The sequence below is a fragment of the Humulus lupulus genome, chromosome 1 (assembly GCF_963169125.1).
Source record: "Humulus lupulus chromosome 1, drHumLupu1.1, whole genome shotgun sequence".
NCBI lineage: Eukaryota > Viridiplantae > Streptophyta > Magnoliopsida > Rosales > Cannabaceae > Humulus > Humulus lupulus.
The window spans coordinates 184253098-184266330 of record NC_084793.1 but is presented as its reverse complement, the minus strand read 5'-3'; the positions used below and the strand labels follow the sequence as shown (position 1 = coordinate 184266330).

Below are 13233 nucleotides of genomic sequence, written 5' to 3'. Positions count from 1 at the left end.
TTGTATATATATACATGCGTTGCTATCTATCTCTTATTTTACGGCATTTAAGGCCCTTTTGAGCCTGTATGATGGGTTTGGTTGGTTCCCCTCACTTATTTACCAGGCTGGAGGTCCTTAGGAGCCCATGTGAAAGGGTTCACTGGGACCTCTTTTGGCGCCTTTTGATTACTTTTATAAGGATATTTTGACCCCTTGGGTCCTAGCTATCCTCTTATATATTTTTGCGCGCGCTTATTATTTGTTGCGAGAAGTGTCCTTCTCATCATTATGCATAGTACTATTTTTGCAAGGGTCTATTTTGGGACCCTTTTTGGCTAGACGACTTGGCGGCCGCTCTAGACTTATTATTGTCGTTACCATGTATTGGCTAGACGGCTTGGTGGCCGCTCTAAACTTATTATTGTCGTTACCATATATATTTTTTTGTAAGTCCCTATGGCCTCCTTGATGTTCACAAGGGTAGCTAATCCTTGTGATCCCAGGAGATGCCTTGTAAGGACTCTGCTTAAGGCCCTGATATAGGGGGGCCCTTTTTAGGGTCATGGTCCCTTTTTGGGTCCTCCTGATGGAGGGTCGTTTTTAGGATCCTCTTGGTAGAGGGTCCCTTTTAGGAGTCTCCTTTTTAGGATCCTCCGTCAGAAGGTCCTTTTTAGGAGCTCTTTTTAGGTTCCCCTTGCTGGCTGCATGTTTTTGCCTCCTGTCCTGCCCCCCAAGTGCTTGGTGAAATTTATTTCGGCAGGCACTTTGGCTGATTCTCTTACAGCGAAGAAAAATAACACATAAAGTAGCAAACAACTTCATTCATAGCACGCGGTTTACATCCAACTTTGTAAATAAAAGGGGGTTACATCTACTTATGAGGTTACCTAGGTAGCCTCTTTGATTCTTACTTACTTAAGATAAAACAACGAGGAACAAACTAAACATAGGTTCTTTTTGCACTGAGAGCCGAAGCCTTGCTGGTAGCACTTCTCGAGAGGCTCCGTAACCCGTGGGTCCGATCTTGTGCGGATCTAACCTGTGTAGGTTTCTCCTTCATACACAGCCATTGTCATTGGTATAGATGGTTTGGTGGCTGCGCAGAGGGACATGTTATAGCATTCCCTCGCTTCCTTCTGCTCCCCTTTCACGCATGCTACTCCCCCAGGGGTTAGGAACTTCAAAGCTAGGTGATACACAGAAGTTATCGCCTTCAATTCTCTCAGGGAGGGTCTCCCTAATACCGCATTGAAGGCTGAGGTGCAATCCACCACGACAAAGTTAGCCATTACGGTGGTTTGCCTGGGTTGCTCCCCCATGGTGATGGCTAATTCGATTGTCCCTAGGGGTTGCATCGAATCTCCCGTAAACCCATACAAAGTCGTAGTGCATGGCTTTAGGTGACGGAGGCTCAATCCCATCTTTTCCAGCGTCGGTCAATACAAAATGTCCACAGAGCTCCTGTTATCCACCATGACCCGATGTACCCTCATGTTAGCAAGCTGGGCGGTTAGCACCAGGGGGTCATTATGAGGGAAATGCACCCCCTGCGCATCTTCTTCAGTGAAAGTTATTGAGTCATTCTCGCCCTTGAAGCTCTTCGGGAGGCGTTGCTCCAAACTTAAAACACAAGGTGGTGGACTTCGTCGGGCCTCCTTGGCATACCTGTCTCGCCCTTTCCTTGGATCGCCTCCGAATCCTGGTCCTCCAAAGATGGTCCTGACCTCTCCTTGCACTTCTGGGGCCACCTCTCGTGCCCGCGATGGGGACACTCCTTCTTCTGGCCTCTGGTTATCCTTGCGCACATACCTGCCCAAATGTCCTCTGCGGATGAGTTCCTCAATTTCCACCTTCAAATGAGTGCACTTCGTGGTGGTGTGGCCGATATCCTTGTGATACTAGAAATACTTGCTTGGGTCTCTTTTAGACCGATCTTTTTTTATTGGTGGGGGCCTTTTGAAAGGGACTTGGTTCTCGCTCGTAAGGAAAATATCCTCCCTCGCGTGGGTGAGGTCAGTGTAAAAGGTGTAGGGGCTCTGTGTGCGCTCATTAGAGCGTTGGTGCTTCCGGGGTCGATCATCCCTCGTCCCCTCATAAGTCCCCTTCTTCTTTGCATCGCTTTGGTTATCCCAGACCGATGGTTTTGGGGACGATGGGCCTTTTCCTGCTTTGAGGTTCTCGTGACCATCCTCCACGCGAATGTACTTTTGTGTCTGCTCGTAGAAATCATCCAAGTCTGTGACCTCTCTCTTGAGCATGTTATCCCATAACTTTCTCCCTGGGCGTACTCCTGCTGTGATGGCCATTTTCAGCTCTCGGCGGGTCAGGCTTCCTACCTTAGCCGCCTCCATGTTGAACCTGTGGATATAGCTCTTCAAACTCTCGTTTTTGCCTTGCTTCACATTGGCGAGGCTGGTGCCTGGCATTGTGTAGTCTCGCACAGCGTGGTGCTGCTGGAGGAACTCATCAAAAAGTTGTTGCCAAGATCGGATGGACCCCGGTCTAAGCCTCTTGAACCATTTGTACGCAGGTCCTTTTAACGTGATGGTGAAGCAATGACATCTCGCCCCGCTGCCAATTCCCCTCAGCTTCATCAGGTCGTTAAATGTGTCTATATGATATTTCAGATCCGTGTTTCCTTCGTAGGGGGTCATGTGGGGCTCTTTGAAGTTGGCAGGGAGCCTGATGGCCTGGATCTCCCTGACGAAAGGTGACTCATGGTCGAACTTGTAACGCCCTGGTTACCCCAGAACAGTTACAGTGAACGGTGAACCGGAAATTTGACCCGCTACCCGAGTCCTTTGGTTAAAAACGTGATCTAAGTGTTATTAATAGGCTAAGGTAGAAAACCAGTAAAAAAGGAAAGGGTACATTTCATTAAGTAAGTAAACTGCTCATGAGCCTTTCAAAATATTTACAAGTAGTTCGTAATACAAAAGAGTCGCTACAGTTCCAAATTTACAATCCCCGCCGGCCTAAGCGGCAAAAATAGGGTAAACCCCTAGTCCCTCTGAGAACTCCTTGACCGTGGCGGTCAAGCGGCCCTGTATGTACACAACGTCGCCCAAGCTCTCCACTCAGGGCTGGCCAAGCTTTTCCTTTCCTTTACCTGCACCACATAGCACCCATGAGCCAAGGCCCAGCAAGAAAACATAATAAAACATGATATAATATCAACAACGATCATAGTAACCATTCAGGACTATCAGTCCAACGAATAGGTGACAATAGCCAAAAGTCACAGTACTGAGCATCGCTCCCTCTAGCCATGTGACGATAGGGTCACCAGGGCTTAACGGTTAAGTGATTCTTTCATATGTTCGATCAGGACAGGTGCATGGTGATTAGTCACCAACATAACCCTCCTCACGACTCTAGAGTCGAAGCTATGGACAACGTCCCTTAGCCACGTGACTAACGGTCACCGGGGTCGTATACCTTGGCTATAGACATCTGGTCGTAGACCAGGCAAGCGCTTATAAGTTCTTCGACCTTAGGGTCGGTCCCGCATTAACGCCATAGAGCCATTCAATGCGTGATCATCGAATTTAGAGTCGGTTCCTGACTAGTTAGTGTCTTAAACAGGTAATCAGCATTCATTAGCATTTAATATGCAATCCACGTTCACATATATCAACCAACAAGCCTCAATATCAAACCATGCATATCATATACCTGTACAGAGTGCAACTGTATCCATACACTGTTTTGTTACCTCAAGTTCGAGCGAGAAGTATGATAAAGACGACCCCTGAGAACGATCGATCTTTTAGTTCCTTAGCGGTTACCTAATCACAACCAATTATAACCTCCATTAATGGGAATCCACAATAATAGGGTCTTAACCTAAGCACCATCCTCGGGACCTCGAAACATGCCCACACGGTGAGTAGAATCGATCCCGGGCCTTAAGGATTGAAACCCCAAGTCAAAAACCCTTAAAAACACTCAAAACGGGGTTTGGAAGGAACAGGGTAGCGCTCAACCCCTAGCGCCACATCGCTCTACTTAGAACCTCCCAAGCACCAGAAAGCCTCCTGAGGAGCACTATAGCGCCCTAGGGTGGGCGTTGTAGCGCTACCTCCAGCCCAAAACACCCCTGAACCGACCTTCTTCATCTCCTTCGTTTCTAACTCGATTCCCAAGCTTCCAAAGCCTATTCTTGATGCCAAATGAACCCAAAAACCATCCCAACACACCCCAAACATCACAAGCATGGGAACCCTAGCCAAAACTCCCAACAAAAACCATGAATTCATCCTAGTAAACTCAGCTGCAAAACAAAACCAAAACAGAGCAAACCAGAGAAACTATGGTTAGAAACTTACCCAAAGCTTGGCTTATGATGGTCTTCAATGGTGGAACACACTCCCAAACTCCCAAGGCTTGCTTCCTAAGCTTGAATCCTCAAAATTGGTTCAAAAACCACAAAGAACAGTGAGGAGAAGAAGGTACGGGAGAACTCTAAAGTATACTCTGTTTTCACTACTTTCTTCAGCCAACAAGTGATATATCTATCCTAGGGGTGAAATGTCCATTTTACCCCTAGGTCAATTAATGGTTTCTAAAGGCTCCCAAGGGCATTTTTGGTACTTCCCTCCTAACTCGTTAATCATAATTAACGCTCTCCAATTCCCGCTATTCTCAATAATCTCAAATACCAATAATTCACATCCCGTTACCCTTTATCTCCCGGTAACGCTCTAATCACCAAAATCACCCCGAGACTCAACCCAAGTCCCGACACTTAAACCCGTTGTGACTAAACCGCTAATCAATAACCTACGATCGTCTCATGTCAAACAGCTCGAACAAACTCACATCATAATGTGGTCTCAACATATATCATCGACATGCATACAATTAACATTATATTATAATATAATTCTCATAAACACGCATAAACACATTAAATGGCATAATTAAACAATTATGGCCCTCCCGGCCTACAAATCCAACTGTTAAACCACATTAGGAAATCCGGGGCATTACAGAACTCCTCATAAAAAATTCAACCTCCTTAGGCGATGACGATCTTGCTTCGCAGGCTCTTCATGTCTGTGTCCAAGTCCTGCCTTCTCTTGCTTAAGGAGTCCTTTAAAGCAGACGGGTTAGGGTTACCCCCCTCTTTGCCCTCCCGAGGCGCCATAGGGGGCGCGGTCCCTTTACCCGCCCTCTTTTTATTGAGCTCCTCCCGTAGATCTGAGGGTGCTCTTTTAGAGGTGACCTCGTCCTCGTTGCGAGGGGCAGCGTTGGTCCTTGGCTCTGATTTCTTGGCCTGCTTCGGTGGTTCGGGATGTTCGCGTCACTTTGCTCGGGGGGTGTTACTGGTAGAGTGCCGGGTCCTCCCATCATCTACTGGTACGGTGGTCTCCACCCCCTCCCGACCTTTTTCCTTCCCCTTAGGCAAGGTCATGCTTGACTTACCCTGCAATAGGCCATTCAACACCTCTTGCATGTTTTCCAGGGTGGTCTCCAATCTTTGGTTCTTACGGTGGAGCTCACGTATTTCTTCTTCATAGAATCGAGACTTCGAACTCGAGCTCACGGAATGGACCCGGGGATGCTTATCATGCCTACGGGTAGAAGGGCCCAGATCCTGCCGACCGGAGTTCGGTACTTGTGGTGATTTGGGGGGAGGGAACCCGTTAGCATTTTCCGATGGTGCTATTGGAGGACTTTCTCCAGGTGGAGCGGCCGGTGATGAGGCCTCTCTATCACCTTCATGAACCTCAGGGTCCCTTGGGGGCTCCACGTCTCTGGGTGGAGGAGGGTCCTTCATGGAGGCCTTCAGCTGGACTCCGGTAAGGTGGACCTCCACCTCCCGTGGCTCCCTGAGTCGCTTTGAACGTCTTGGCATTTCTTCTTGTTGGAAGTAATGGTAGAAAAGTAGCTTGGAACTTACGTTCCCACAGACGACGCCAAACTGTTGACGGCGAGAACTCGTCAATTAAGTTGAGTTGGAAAAAATTATCAAATAAAGATAGTCAATAAAAAGACTGTAGAAATTTAAGTGATAACTCAAGAACAATGCCAGACAACAATGGAGAAATTAATCTTTCATTCACTCTCAAGCACTTGCTACAGTAAATTTTCCAACCCCCTCCCATGTGGGAGAGAGGTTCTTTTTATAGCAGGCTCTAATGGCCTTGGATACATGGTGGTCCAGGAAACCAAGTGGTACATAAGTACTCTGTCAAGAGAGTGGTTTCAGAGATTGGGGTCTTGCATCCAGTACAGGGGCAGGTGTAACGACCCAAATTAGCTAATAAGGCTTAAGGGCCTTGATTAGTGTGCCAGGAGGGCAGGTTGGGATTTATGTGTGATTTTATGAGTTAAATGCATGGTTATGATTTAAAGCATGTTATTTGGATATTTGTTTAACTGAGATGCATGGCTATGTTTACTAGTATGCATGTAGGCCCGGATCGTGTTAGAAGGGCGTAATTGTAATTTTGGCCATGTTGGGCATAACTGTGTTGGTATGTGATAATTGTATTCTGTGAATTGTACCACGTGGGTGTGGTTTTATTATTGTGATGCACGTGCCGAGACGGTCCTAGAGAGCTAGTTAACTTAAGAGTCACAACGGGATTTCTATACCCGGCTCGGGAGGAGCCTAGGGGTACTTTGGGAATTTTATGGTTAAGTTGAGATTTAGCGGGTAATGGTTATTGGAGATTTAGTAACCTGGGTAACCATTAGTTACTGCTGTGGGTAACAAGTTTTAAGGTAAAAAGTGATAGAATTGGAATGAAGTGTAATGACTTAAGTGCCCATTGAGGTTTAGCCAAGGAGGATTAGTAGGAAAGGGTAAAATGGTCTTTTGGCAAGGGTTATAGAAAAAATTCAGCTGGGATGTAGGTGGGTTCGGTTTGGGCATTTATGTCACTTGAGGCTTGATAGAAATTGAAGAGAAGAAAGAGAAGGAGAAAGAAGGTTAGGGCAAGAAGAAGAAGAGAAGGAGAAGTGGGAGTCTAGGAGGAGATCAAGGACGTTGTGTGGGTTCTCCACTTTTGGTAGGGATCTTGTGCATATTTTATGATTGATTTCTGTTTTAACTTGTGAATATAAAGCTTGAGTTAGTGTGTTTGAGTTGCAAAAAATAGGAATCAAGGGGTGGATTCTTGAGTGTGTTGATGTTTTGGTCTTGTATCTAGTGCCTATAGGTTGTTAGGTTGTTCATATGAAGTTTGAAATTGATTTTGGGGTTTGGGTATTGGTTTGGTTTGATTTGGGAAGGTTTTAGCTCGGTGGAAACGCAAGAGAAAACCCAGTTTTCTGGGTTCGCGAAGGAGCGCCGCAGCCCTGTTCTTGGGCGCCGCGGCGCGAGGCTGTGTCCAGGCGAGGGTGGCTTTCTGTCTTGCTGGGCGCTGCGGCGCTATAGGGCAGCGCCGCGGCGCTAGGCCATTTTCAGGGGTTGGAAATTTGCATTTTTGAGCTTTTGCTCCGGGGGTTCGGGGGGTGTTTCCGATGAATTGTTTTAGGGATTTGGGAGTCCCGAGAGTGTGGGATTGGTCCCGGGAAGCAGTCTTTGATTTGATTAGTGATGAGGGATGTTTCTTGTGTGTTGTGACTAGGTTATTGGTGAGGCTCGTGCTAGAGGACCGTGCTCGCGGCTTTAGTGCATCAGGAGCCTCGGAATACAGGTAAGAAAACTGTAACACCCGAGAATAGGGCATGGCCCCACTGTGTGATTGCAGGGCATGGCCCCAGATTGTATTATGTGCATATGTTTAACCTTAAATGAATCATGATGTGTGTGAATGATTATTTGAACGTACTATATGTGTGATTATAATGAAATGAACGGCAAGGGCCGAGTGCGGCGTAGGCCGGGTACGGCCGTGGGGCCGAAAGTAACACACAGCACATGAGATGCTTATATTCAGGGTGGGACCCAAGGGATACATGAGTTATCCTCGCGGTGAGAACTGAAACCCCAGGCTTTGGTAAGGCCTCTGGGGCGGCATGGCCGTGCTTGTTTATTATGATGGTTTTCCTATTTATCAGTGATTTATGCCAGCTATATGAATTGCATATGTTATGTATTATTTGGGTTTTCTTGCTGGGCTTCGGCTCACGGGTGCTCCGTGTGGCAGGTAGAAGCAAGGACTGAGTCAACCAACCATGAGTACGGAGAGCGTGAAGCGACGCGTACATGTTTGGCCTGCCCGACTGCTTTGGTTGGGGGTTTATTCGAAAATGGCTGTAATAATCTATGATTTTATGATTTCTCAACTGTAACCTTATTTCAAGATGTAATTAGTTTTCAAACCTTATTTTGGGATCCCAAATGTTTAATAATAGAAGTTTTAATGAAACGACGCATTTTCAAAGATTACAGCCTTAACTTTTAATTAGTCACACTTTTGTTTCTAAACCTCGGTTAGCGAGTTCCTTGCACACTGTTTTGTCTTAAAAACTCACTTAGTAACGGCTCTAAGGAAGTAGGGCGTTACAGCAGGCGTCAGGAGGAGGTCTCCACTACTTGTCCATACCCATGTCAGAGGAGTGGTGACAGACATAGTGGCGCAGGTGGTATTGGTGTCGACTCTGACTCCTGGCCATAGACATACGGGCCATAACTCCTATCCCAGTAGTCCCACTCCCCTACTGGTACGGGTGTCTATACTCGACACACAGGGTCTTAACGGCCGTACCCAGTACTAGGTCGTACAAGCATGTTCCATTCGACTCGTACCCGAACCTCTAAGCATTGGGGTCTCAAGGTATAGGGAATGGGACACTTGGTGCATGTAATGGTCGTGGCGTGAGGCGAGGCTCCCGGGTCCTTGGCACGAGATGCCTGAAGCACCCCGAGGTCGCCCACTAGCATAGGTGAGAGGCATGTGGCCTCGACAGATGTCTGAGGGTGCAAGGCGAGATGCCTTCCTCGCGAGCCCCCAGGTGGCGCGGCTCCCTTGACGCGTGGCCACCTGGTGGCGTGGCTCCCATGCCACTCAGACTTTGATGGGCACAGCGTGGCTCCTATACCTTCGCGAGGCCTCCTTGGAAGGCCTATTGATGGCGTGGCTCCTATCCCTTCGCGAGGCCTCCTTGGAAGGCCTATTGATGGCGTGGCTCCTATCCCTTCGCGAGGCCTCCTCCGCACGGCCACCAAACGGCATGGCCGAGCGAGGCCGGAGGTACGCGCGCGAGGCAGGCCGCGCGCCTGGGGCGTGGCCGAGCGAGGCCGGAGGTATGCGCGCGAGGTGAGCTGCGTGCCTGGGGCGTGGCCGAGCGAGGCCGGAGGTGCGCACGTGAGGTGGGCCGCGTGCCTGGGGCGTGGCCGAGCGAGGCCGTCGATGCGCACCTGGGGCATGGCCAAGCGAGACCGGAGGTGCGCGCGCGAGGTGGGCCGCGTGCCTGGGGCGTGGCCGAGTGAGGCTGTCTATGCGCACCTTGGGCATGGCCTAGCGAGACCGGGGTGATGCGGCTAGGACCTCATGCATCACAAGTTGATGCGAGGCTGCTGCCAAAGGACGATGGCCCGAGCGTCCCGCGGCTCAGACATGCGTTTAGGCCTTCATGGGACCTTAGCATGCGCCTGGGATCTTTTATGGGCATGGAATATTGAGCGTCCACATTTATGATTTTTAATTTAAATGTATTAGTTTTACAAAAATATATCTTAAAAACATGTATAATTTAAATTTAATTATTTCAACAATATATATTTTGAATTTAAATTTGATTTGATATTTTATTACCACAGCTATTTAATTAAATTATAAATATAAGTAAACAATATTTTGGTGTGAACCCTTATACAAAACATAAATTATATATATTTATATAATTTAATTTTTATAATTTTTTTTTAATCTTTTGAGCCCTTACAGAAAACAAAAATTATATAAATTTATATAATTTAATTTTTATAAGAAGTTTGAACATTTTTAATAAATACACAGTCTACAGGTTCATTTTTAAAAATAAAGGGTAAAAAAGGGTAATGAGCAAAAATATAGTATTTAAATAATCAATCTATCAATTCCAATTTTTATTTTTTTGACAAAACACGAGATCTAAAAATTAATTTTAAAAAATAAAAACTTCAAACGAGTAATCGGTCAAAATAAGTCTTACACAAACTATAAAGTTTCTTATAAATAATTTAGACTTTTTATAAAAAAAAAACTACGCAAAGTGTATAATAATAATAAATAAAAGTACATATACAACAAGTTTTTTGAACTTTGTTTTTGGTACTTTAATTGGTCAGAATTTTTAAAAAATTTATAAGAAGTTCGCTATACAATGAACAATGAACACCATCATGAAATAAAAAATTATGGCTAAAATACATTCATATGTCTATATAAAAAATATGTTGTACGAGTATGATGAAAATGAAACCTACTCTACAGGATTCTAAAAAATATATATATTTTAATAATTATAAAAAATTACGTAAATAGCTTTATGAAAATTATGATATAAAAAATCATTTTTAAATTTGTTTAACATATTTGTAAAATTAGTATAATTGAAAATGGGTTATTTTATTGATTGGCTAGAGACTGGATTGAAAAAAAAGCCTAGACCCACGTATCCCTTAACCCTACTCTCTTATTCTTGTCTCACCCGCCTCTCTCTTGCTCTCTTACTCTCTCATTCTATCTCACTCGTTCTCCCTCTCTTCGGATTGACAAGGACGCAGGCGGAGGCTAATGGGTCAAGGACGACGGGACACAAACAGAGCTTTGGTGGGGAGGGCTCAATCGACGCAGGCGTGGCCGTGTTGCAGAGGCCGAGGGACGTGGCTTATGGCTCGAGGACGACTGCGGATGGCTGTAATGGTAAGATTTTATACTCCTTTTTTTACACTCCTTTTTTATACATGGGTTTAAAAGAGAGAAAGTAAGGACAGAGGGGGTCGAGGTGGATGTGTAAATTTTATTTACACTAATTTTGTTGGTTACAAAATGAGTTTCTTCATTTGCCAAAGTCTTTTCCATTGTAGTGTAGATATTTATTTATTTTTTCCAAAATGAAAAAAGTAAATTAGACTTGCACAGATTTTTCCCTTTGAGTTGTTAACTTGTTTTATGTTTTAAAATTTTTTATTTTAAGATTTATTACTTGCTAATGTGTATTCAATTCATTTTCTTTCTTGAGAGGAATAAGAAGGTGTAGTATGATAATAAAGGAAGAAGGGGGCTTGATGATGGGGTCATGCGTCGGGGTCTCGGGCTCTAAGCTGAGGCTTTGTCAGCCTATTACTTAAGATGGTGGTACCGAGGTGTGTTTTTCTTTGATATTCTTGTCTGTTATTTGGTTACCGAGGAAAAAATCCCCAAAAAATTTCAATTTTGATTTCTCTGTTTTCATTCTGGATTTTAATTTTAAGATTTGCGTGCCTTTCAAACTGTGTATTATATATAAATTGTTTTTTGGCTTCAAAGTTTTCAATTAGAGATTTTTTTCTTTCTATGATTTGGGTTTTCAATTTCAATGGCCGAGTGTCTCTTTGTTACATTGATGGTGTTTTGTGAATAGAAACTTACATGGATAATAGTTCAAAGTTCAATCACTTTAATGGGCTATATGTTCTTTACGGTTTTGTTAGACATGTATGTATATTCGTACTCATACACTTTGTGAACTCTGTTGATAAAGAGAAAGCTTTGCCAATTTGGTTTGGTAAACTCTTATAGTTATGATTGTAAAAATATCATATATATGTGTGTTTTTGTGTATTTATATATAGTAAATGTGAAATTTCCTCTTGTTCATTTGATTGATTGTTGAACCAGTCAAAGAGAATTTTTATTATTTTCTGCAACAATTGGGCTATTGTGAGTTTGAGGTGATCTTTGACCAAACATTTATGCAAATTTAAAAGCTGTATGTTATTAGAATTTGGAAATCTGAAATTTCCTCTTGTTCATTTGATTGAAAGGTGAAACAGTCAAAGAGATTACTAATTTTTTCTTGGCTTGTATATACACATATACATATATATATATTTGGAGGTTTTAAACAGAAAATGTTAGGGTTCCTTGACGTACCAATTTTTTTTTAGTTTAATTAATTTTGTGGTTTATTTTATTATTAATTGTTAAGTGTTAAAAAATTATTTTAATTGTTTGGAGGAAATTATGTGAATTTATTTTTATTGATTGTTCATTTTAATTATTTTAATTAGTAAGTAAATGAGTTTTGGTTGTATGCATCATGTTGCATGATAAGTAGGGATGTATTTTAGGAAGAGCAGCATTAGCGTATTCAACGCAGGCCGAAATGATTAGATCTAATCAACGTGAGCATTAAATCCTTAACCGACCTATTGGTCGAAGAAAACTAAAGCGCTAGCCTAAGGCTAGTTACTTAGAGTTAGGGCTAAAAGGCTCATATAACTGGAATGTCAAATGGCTTAGGGCGCAGGACCCCCGAATGACTTAATAATCATTTATTCAGGGCACAGGACCCCAATCATTTACTCGGGGCGCAGGATACCAGAGAGACTTAATAGGTCATCTATTCAGGGCGCATGACCCAGATTGACTTAATAAGTCATTTATTTAGGGTGCAGAATCCTAGAGAGACTGAATAATCATCTATTAAAGGCGCGGGACCCCAGATTGACTTGACAGTCATCTACTTAGGGCGCAAGATCCCATAATCATTTATTTGTACCTGCATGCATGAATGTGGTTATTACTGCTAGTCATTCTTATTATGATTTGATGACATATTATTATCTACTTATGAGCATGTGTTTGAGTTTTCTTATTGAGTCTCGGCTCACAGGTGTTATGTGGTGCAGGTGAAGGTAAAAGAAAGTTAAATCATCCTTGAGTTGGAGAGCTTAGGTGACGATGTGTACATATACGGTTGTTCGACCACGATGACTAAGGGTTTAAAGAGGAACTAGGGTAAAATCATATTTTGTCGCTTAGGTCGGCTGGTTGTAAATCTTTTATTGTAATTAACATTTTAAATGTATCTTGGGATATACTATAAACGTTTTAGTGAAACGTTGTATCTTTGACCAAAATTTTTAAGCCTAAACCGTTAATCACATCTAGTTATACGATTATGGTCAAATGACTCGGTTAGCGAGTTTAACACTGTTTAAAATACACAGCATAACAGTCCCTGGGTAGTAGGGTGTTACAACTTGGTGCAGTCATAGTGATGTGGGGCATTACATTAATGACTTATCTCCTTAGTATTAAAATATCCCTAAATACTTATAATGTCTTACACCAGATGTGTAAGTTATCATGGAGAGTCGTTAAA

General features: G+C 43.7%; 1 long non-coding RNA gene across 2 annotated transcripts; it reads left to right on the top strand.

Moving 5' to 3' along the window:
* Window positions 1-10518: 10518 nt before the first annotated feature.
* LOC133801256 (uncharacterized) lies at window positions 10519-13012 on the top strand. 2 transcript variants are annotated; one of them, XR_009876803.1, is made up of 3 exons: window positions 10519-10787; window positions 11107-11230; window positions 12758-13012. It is a non-coding gene; the product is annotated as an uncharacterized LOC133801256 (long non-coding RNA). The 2 variants fall into 2 exon arrangements; XR_009876799.1 differs by lacking the exon at window positions 10519-10787 and having other exon boundaries at window positions 10794-11230.
* The last annotated feature ends 221 nt before the right edge of the window (window positions 13013-13233 follow it).